The following is a 9,602-nucleotide window of genomic DNA, read 5'->3' as shown; positions in this document are numbered from 1 at the left end:
TATGAAACCGGTTTCTCTATATAACAATTGATGAGATGTTCCTCTAACAGCACCACAAATTGTACGAAGAGCATCTAATTGGAGATTCCCAAGGGTGTTTGCCTGATATATAGTACAGTTGTCCCAAATTATATCTGCATAGTCAAATATGGGAAGAATAAACGATCTGTATATGTTTTCTAATACCTTTCTAGATAATCTAAATTTGAATGAACGAAGACAATTTATCTTTTTACTGGCCTTATCCACAATATCTTTTATATGACAGTCCCATTCTCCAGATTTTTGAAACGTTAAACCCAAATGTTTATGAACCTCAACCTCAAATATCTGAACATTGTCTAAGAATAACCTAGGATTATCAGTGTTTACATTTTTACGACTGAAAGTCATTGTTTCAGTTTTATTAGAACTAAATTTTACTAACCATTTTTTTGGCCCATCTATTAAGACACTCTAAATCTGTTTTTAAAATTTTACAACATGCATTAGGATTTTCAACAGTTATATATAGCGAAGTATCATCAGCAAACAGTCGTATATTTGAGGTGATATCACTTACAATATTATTTATTATATCAAAAACAGAATAGGACCAAAGACGGAACCTTGGTGGACACCTGCAGGGACAGTCTTGATATGAGAAAATTGGTTGTGCGATATTACACGCTGTTCCCGATGGAACAGATAACTTTCAAACCATGCTAATAATTTTCCTTTTATACCAACATTTTCCAATTTGTGAATTAAACCCTTGTGCCAAACTCTATCAAAAGCTTTACTTTTATCACAAAATACTGCTCTAACTTCCTTTCCTTCATCCATAGATTGACAAATAAAGTGATACAAATCCAGAAGCTGGTTTACAGTTGAATCACCTGGAATAAAGTCAGATTGAAATTTTATTATAATGTTGTTAGTTCTGAAGAAGTTAAAAATGTGTTTAAAAATGCATTTTTCAAAAAGTTTAAAAATATTACTTGTTAATAAAATTGGTCTATAATTTGAAAGTTCGTGAATACTACCTTTTTTATGAATAGGATTTACATTAGCAAGGTTTCATACAGATGGAAAAAAGGAGTGGTACAATAAATTAAGCAGTCGTGTAAGGGGATAGGAGAGTTCTTTAGCTAATACTTTCAGCAATCTATTACTAATAAGGTCAGGACCCAATGATTTGGATACGTCAAGTGAATTTAGGATGTCCTCCACTTCAGTTTGCTCTAACACAATATCCGTAAGTGAATCATTAACCATACTAACTAGTATTGGGAGCTCTACTGGTGGAGAATCTAAGGTGGATTGTTTTATAAAAAAAACTCATTGAATGCATTAGCTACTTCTTTGGGGTCTTCAATGACAGTGCCATCAAGAAACAAGGGTATCACTGAATTACTAGAACCACGATTTTTTAAGTACGTATTAACAAGCTTCCACCGGTGTTTTGATCCAGTATCATCAGTGTTACTAATTTTGTTATCAAATGTGTTAAAATAATCGGACTTAGATTTACGTACTTCCTTAATTACAAGTTTTCTTATTTTTCTAAAGTTTGCCCAAGCTACTGGTATGTTGAGAGTCTTAGCTTTATGGTGTAGCTTATGCCTTTGCCTGATTAATGGTTCCATTCATAAAGGGTTTGTCATTTGGTCGTACTGTAACAGTTTTGTAAGGAATAAACGCTTTAGCTGCATTCAATAGAATGCTCGTCCACGACAGTCAATCCAGTAGAGTTAGTTTTAATCAGATTGCAGGACAGTCAACCAGTGGTTAGTTGTTAATGAGAGAGAACAGTCTGTATAGTGGCATTACACCTACCCATTGGGTAAAACTCGCTCTGGTGGATACTGGGATGCAAAATCCCTCCTTGCGCAAGCAAATGTTGCTGGGTTTTTTTTGAGTTTTCAACATATATGTTCAGGGGAAGCATGTCTCGACCGCGGGTAAACTTCGCTCGCCACATTCTAACCCCCCCCCCCACCCTCCCCGCTGCACACGCGTCTACCCACTTTAAATATATTCCGGAAAAAAAAAAATGCATTTTACATAAATAATATAACAACAATTTCTTACACACCCGTTGGTGAGAACACAATGTATTATTTTTGATAACACATAGTGTTTACACACGCACGTGTGTTAACAATTTCAAGACAAACGACTGGCTGCTCCTAGGTAATGACCAGGTCACCAATTCCATATGTCCAATGAAAAAACACAGCACGGTCGAAATCGATTACACTGTGACATATAGTTAACTTGGCAATCATGTGTCTGTGACGCGTAAGTCAGCTACAAGTGCAACGACTGTATATAACCTTTAGTCGAAAAAGATGTTAAAATCTGGTGGGGTTTTTTTTTAGGATATTTAAGAAATATAATAATACATTCGTATCCGTTAGATACCATTTATCTCACAACTCGTTGTTTAAAAACATATCAAACTCGTTAGATACATTTTAAAACAACACGTGAGATAAATGGTATCTAACGGCCACTCTTGTATTATTCTCTATCTAACATTGCACTGAATATCAAGCAAGCAATTTATTTATTGATTATTTCCTCAATTTCCCCCCTCCCACTTTTGGACTAGGCGATTATATGTCATTATCATGGTAGATCTAGTGGGATGGAATTTACGCAAATGACACTATTTCGATCTTGTGCAACATCAATAGCGTTATTGGTAGCAGCTTTCAGCACAACACATTTGCAGCTTTTTCCTCGACATTCGGTCACCACAACATTTCTCACCTGTTATCAATGCAGGACAGGGCTGTACCCTGATCAAAATCCTAGTGTTGGGGTGGGGACACTACTTTTATAATCAAATGAAACACTATACAAATTAAACCCTGAGATGTGTATGCTATTTTCTGGAGTAAAAAAGAAGAAAAAAAAAGTGAGATTCTCGGGAGGGGGACTGTCCCCCCCCCCCCCCGGAGGGTACGGTCCTACAAGGGGGGATTTAGTTTGTGAGAGAGTGCATATAAAATATTCCTTGATGCTAACTGAATAATATAGCGACTTCCTCTAAAGACCTTTTTCTTCAAGTTCTTTATTTGCATTGAGTTTTACAACTCATCAGCTGAATACATAACACACACACACACACACACACACACACACACACACACACACACACACACAGAGAGAGAGAGAGAGAGAGAGAGAGAGAGAGAGAGAGAGAGAGAGAGACATACACACATACATACATACCTATATATATATATATCACAATCATGAATGATTAAATGTTTGACATACAACAGCCAATGATAAATTATCCAATGCGCTGTAGTGGTGTTGACAAAAGCAGAACTAGAAGTAGAGGTTGGGTGGAGGTCTAAGCCTTATCCGCCTTCCTGCCTACCAACCAAAAGAACAAAACAATCTCCATCTCACTGCCTCTACCCCAAATTCCCATAGAAAATGAGAGGGCTGCTACCATTTACCCTTCGTCTCATATACGTCTAGATGTCTCATCCCCATCATCTAACATTGTTTACTAAAATGCAAGCTCAAGTACACTTTTAATAATCATCTACCTTCATACAATATGCAAGTCTTTCACTATCTAAAAAATAAATAAATAATAATAAATAAAAAAAATTATAGCAATAATTACCCTCTCCCCCCCCCCCCCCCCCAACACACACTAATCATCTACCTTCATACAATATGCAAGTCTTTCACTATCTAAAAAATAAATTAATAATAATAATAATAATAAATAAAAAATTATAGCAATAATTACCCCCCCCCCCCCCCCACACACACACACACATACATACATGTACAACCTCTCGCCTAAACCAACTACGAATGTTTAGCCAAATCGGCCCAGAACTTTCTTTACAAACAACAATAAAACATAATTTAAAAAAAAACACCCACAAATAAAACATAATATGGCACACCGGCCTCGGTGGCGTCGTGGTTAGGCCATTGGTCTACAGGCTGGTAGGTACTGGGTTCGGATCCCAGTCGAGGCATGGGATTTTTAATCCAAATACCGACTCCAAACCCTGAGTGTGTGCTCTGCAAGGCTCAATGGGTAGGTGTAAACCACTTTCACCGACCAGTGATCCATAACTGGTTCAACAAAGGCCATGGTTTGTGCTATCCTGCCTGTGGGAAGCGCAAATAAAAGATCCCTTGCTGCTAATCGGAAGAGTAGCCCATGTAGTGGCGACAGCGGGTTTCCTCTCTAAATCTGTGTGGTCCTTAACCATATGTCTGACGCCATATAACCGTAAATAAAATGTGTTGAGTGCGTCGTTAAATAAAACATTTCTTTCTATAATATGGCACCTTGAATAATAAAGCTGACCTATCATACACCAAAAGCAGGCAGGTGGTGTTGTGTATTGACCGTAAACTCATTCGTGTCATTTTATTTCTGTCAACTTCATACAATGCAAACATGTGTATCTTTCATTTGAAGAATCTATTTGGAAAAATTCAAAACATTTTCGTATACATTGGCAGTTTATTGCGCTCTATTGGGTAGATTATAACAGTGAAAATAATATTTGTATAAGTTAAAAACGTCTCTAGTTTTTTTTGCCTGAAACAGGCCGGGGTCAACATTAGAAATACCTAATCCTCCGACAGTAGGTTTCTGATTAATACAATATTTTGATACTTTTTTTGTAGATAGGCAGTAGAAATTAAATCTACAATGTAAAGATATTTCACCTGTGAGATTCACAGAAACTGCCGTACAAACAGAAATGATACATAATTCGAGATAGTAAAGAATCGACCCGCCTTTTGAGCACTTGAATGTCATATAATACATTTTAAGTGACCTAATTATGGATTCGTGGTTTAGCTGTAGGACATATGGCTGGTAGGTATTGGGTTCGCAGCCCGGTACCGGCTTCCACCCAGTGCGAGTTTTAACAACTCAACAGTCAACACGGACTTCTTTCTCACTAATCACTAATTCACTGTCCTGGATAGAGACCAGATAGATGACGTATGTGCCCAGGGCAGCGTGATTAAACCTTCATTGGATATATAAAAAGTTTGATTTGTTTAATGACACCACTAGAGCACATTGATTGATTAATCATCGGCTATTGGCTGTCAAACATTTGGTAATTCATAAAGCCATCAAAGGAAACTCATCACATTTTTCCATTAGCAGCAAGAGATTTTTTTTTATATGAAATTCCCCACAGACAGGAAATCACATACCACAAAGCTTGTGACCAGTTGTGGTGCACTGGTTGGAACGAGAAAAAAACCCCAATCAGTTGAATGGTTCCACTGACGCAACTTGTATACCTCCGGCTAGAACTCAACCGATTGAGCTGAATCCCGCCCCTAATTGAATATAAGCACGAAAATAAATTGAAATGAATGAATGAACTAGATTATAACGATTACGGAAAAAGAATATCGAAGAATGACGGAACACGTATGGGACGTTAATTAATATAGATTACTCCGGTCTCGGCGGAAGGAAGGAAATGTTTTATTTAATGACGCATCAAACACATTTTATTTACGGTTATATGGCGTCAGATTAGCAGCGAGGGATCTTTTATATGCACCATCCCACAGACAGGGTAGTACATAGCTTACCATCCCCCCCCCCCCCCCCCCGGTCTTGGTGGCGTCGTGGTTAAACCATCGAGCTATAGGTAGTACTAAACCAAATAACTTTCGGCTGGGTCAAAGTTCGACTTTTGATAGAGAAGTGAACACCACAAGTCCTGTGATTGGTTATAAATGTGAGTGTGTTGGTTGTAAAAAAATAATAGTTTTATCTGGGTAAAAAAAATATGCAATTTTATTTCATCTAGTACCAATGTGTCAAGTAGCCTTGTGCTTGAAACATGTATGGGGTACCTGTAAAAAAAAGTACTCGAATTTTGTGCGGAACTAGAGTAGTCATAGACGCTACCCGTTATCTCAGAAACGAGCAGCTTGACCCCCAATTTTTTCTGATTCACTTTAAGTGTGAGGGGTGGTAGTATTTATATCCGTGGCGTTTATGTCGGTTGATACGTTGCAGGTAGGAGTTTTAGCCACATATGTTACTATTGTCGTCTATGGGATTTGATTTGGTAGTATACACCCTATAGGCTGGTTGGTGCCGGGTTCGCAGCCCGGTACCGGCTCCCACCCAGAGCGAGTAGGTGTAAGGCCACTACACCCTCTTCTCTCTCATTAACAATTAACAACTAACCCACTGTCCTGGACAAAGAGCCCACATAGCTGAGGTGTGTGCCAAGGACAGCGTGCTTGAACTTTAATTGTATATGAGCACAAAAATAAGTTGAAATCAAATGAAATATAGGTGATGATGTTAGGACAGTGGTCATGGGATACTTATTCAGTTTGTTTATATGAGTGTTATTCCAGAGAGAAGAAACTGTTCCAGGCTCTACTGGTTACACGACATATTTTGTGGACAGTATGCAGGAACGAATCAGGATTTTGTAAAGGATTTGACTACAATTTTTTTAAAAGGAGCAAATTTGAGTTTGTCGGAGAAAAATAAGCCGAACTACCAAAGGGAGCGAAATCTATAGGGTTGTTTTGTTGTTTGTGGGGTGTTTTTTTTTTTTTTTAGGGGGGGGGGGGATGCTCCCCAAAAAATTATAAAAAGATGCTCAGAGACGCGTTTTCAGGACAATTTAGTATGTATATATTAAATGGATTATGAATTTTAAAAACAACAAACAACCAAACCCAAAAGTAATTTAAAAAAGGCTTGTCAGATGGGAAGGTTGTGTGTGTGTGTCACAAGACACCCGTGACCTCCTTCCTCCCATGGTTAATGAAATCTGTTACAGTGCCAAAAAAGATTGCTTTAATTTGAAGCATATGCCATATATACATCACATTCTACATGTAGGAGGAATGATAAACTATACTCAAGAATTTAGCTTTATAATCATGGTGTGCCACCCGGTCTGATCAAGTGACCATGTGTTGTTATACCGGGTATATTGTATGTGTTCAGTTATACCGGGTATTGTATGTGTTCAGTTATACCGGGTATTGTATGTGTTCAGTTATACCGGGTATTGTATGTGTTCAGTTATACCGGGTATCGTATGTGTTCAGTTATGCCGGGTATCATATGTATTCAGTTATACAGGATATTGTATGTGTTCAATTATACCGGGTATTGTATGTGTCCAGTTATACCGGGTATCGTATGTGTTCAATTATACCGGGTATTGTATGTGTTCAGTTATACCGGGTATTGTATGTGTTCAGTTATACCGGGTATTGTATGTGTTCAATTATACCGGGTATTGTATGTGTTCAATTATACCGGGTATTGTATGTGTCCAGTTATACCGGATATCGTATGTGTTCAATTATACCGGGTATTGTATGTGTTCAGTTATACCGGGTATTGTATGTGTTCAGTTATACCGGGTATTGTATGTGTTCAGTTATACCGGGTATTGTATGTGTCCAGTTATACCGGGTATCGTATGTGTTCAATTATACCGGGTATTGTATGTGTCCAGTTATACCGGGTATTGTATGTGTTCAGTTATACCGGGTATTGTATGTGTTCAGTTATACCGGGTATCGTATGTATTCAGTTATACAGGATATTGTATGTGTTCAGTTATACCGGGTATTGTATGTGTTCAGTTATACCGGGTATCGTATGTGTTCAGTTATACCGGGTATCGTATGTTTTCAGTTATACCGGGTATCGTATGTGCTCAATTATACAGGATATTGTATGTGTTCAGTTATACCGGGTATCGTATGTGTTCAGTTATGCCGGGTATCGTATGTGTTCAAAGTAAAGTTTGTTTTATTTAACGACGCCGCTAGAGCACATTGATTTTTTATCTCATCATCGGCTATTGGACGTCAAACATATGGTCATTCTGACACTGTTTTTAGAGGAAACCCGCTGTCGCCACATAGGCTACTCTTTTTACGACAGGCAGCAAGGGATCTTTTATTTGCGCTTCCCACAGGCAGGATAGCACAAACCATGGCCTTTGTTGAACCAGTTATGGATCACTGGTCGGTGCAAGTGGTTTACACCTACCCATTGAGCCTTGCGGAGCACTCACTCAAGGTTTGGAGTCGGTATCTGGATTAAAAATCCCATGCCTCGACTGGGATCCGAACCCAGTACCTACCAGCCTGTAGACCGATGGCCTGCCACGACGCCACCGAGGCCGGTCGTATGTGTTCAGTTATGCCGGGTATCGTATGTGTTCAATTATACCGGATATCGTATGTGTTCAGTTATACTGGGTATTGTATGTGTTCAGTGTATTAAACTGGCGTTTTTCAACCTAGCCCCCCCCCCCCCCCCAAGGGCCCGCTTTTTAAAAAATAAATGATATGTATTTCATCACTCTTGAAAAACAGAAGAAAAAAGAAGAAACGGTTTTGATACTAAAAAATGTGCTCATGACGGGTGCCACCGGTGGAATAGGATATGCACAGCTCTTCGCGAACACCTAGTATCATCAGTGAGTGTATTGGACACTTGACTTCAATAACTAAACATCTATTTTATCATTTAGATTTGAAGAACAACAGGACTAATGGCTACCCCAGACACTTGAGATTTTCTTGTATTATGTTGAAAAAACGATTTAATAAATATAAAACACAATGCCACACGACTGATATATCAAAGGCCTTGGTATCTGTTGTCCTGTCTATGGAGATATGTAGACTAGCTATATTTAAAAAGAGCCCTTGAAATGGAAAAACAATACAGCGGCCAGGTTTTCTCTTCAGATTACGTGTCAGAATTATCAAATGTTTGACATCCAATATTTATTTTATGTTTATGTTTGTATAATGCTGATCAATAAGTTGTAAAAACTTAAAGTAATAAAAAAAATTGAATTTGAATTTGACATCCAATAGGTGATGGTTAATTAATGAATATGCTTAAGTGGTGACGTTGAACAAAACTAACTTCAACTTGAACATGTTGAAATAGTTTTAAAGTTTAAGTGCTCCATTTATTTTAGCGTTCTCGAAAACAAATTCTTAAGCGATCCCGTACGTCCTCTTCGATTATACATCTTTAAAACAACAACAACAATCAACCCACCCCCAAACATCATTCTGAGAAAGGGGCGGGGCAGTGTAGTACTGAACAAGGTGAAAAATTAGACTTGAAAGCTTTGTTTCGTCTTTTCTGTTACCGTACGAGTTGATGGAAATTAGTACTAATCATATAGAAGATAGTATCATCATTCTGCGGAATAGTCGAAATTTGCGTGCATTTGATTATTTTATGCAATAAAATATACTTTTAATAGTATTAGATATAGATATTGATAAAACTTACATGAACATATTCACTTACAAATCTATTTCGTAAAAAATATTATATTTAATATTAAATATCACAATGATCTCAGACCCTTTTTCTTCGATCAAACTATTTTCTTTATTACATTAAAAGTTAAATACAAATATCGAATATTTGCATGTAACTAGTCAAGTATAAAAGTATTTAAGTTCCTATTTAGCTAAAGGTGACGAGATTACAATTATTATCTTATGACAGCGACATTATTTGCGTAGAGCGCATCATTACGTGCATTGACCGAGAATCGATTAAAGATGGAGTC

The sequence above is a fragment of the Gigantopelta aegis genome, chromosome 4 (assembly GCF_016097555.1).
Source record: "Gigantopelta aegis isolate Gae_Host chromosome 4, Gae_host_genome, whole genome shotgun sequence".
Classification (NCBI taxonomy): Eukaryota; Metazoa; Mollusca; class Gastropoda; order Neomphalida; family Peltospiridae; genus Gigantopelta; species Gigantopelta aegis.
Note: the sequence above shows the minus strand (reverse complement) of the source record.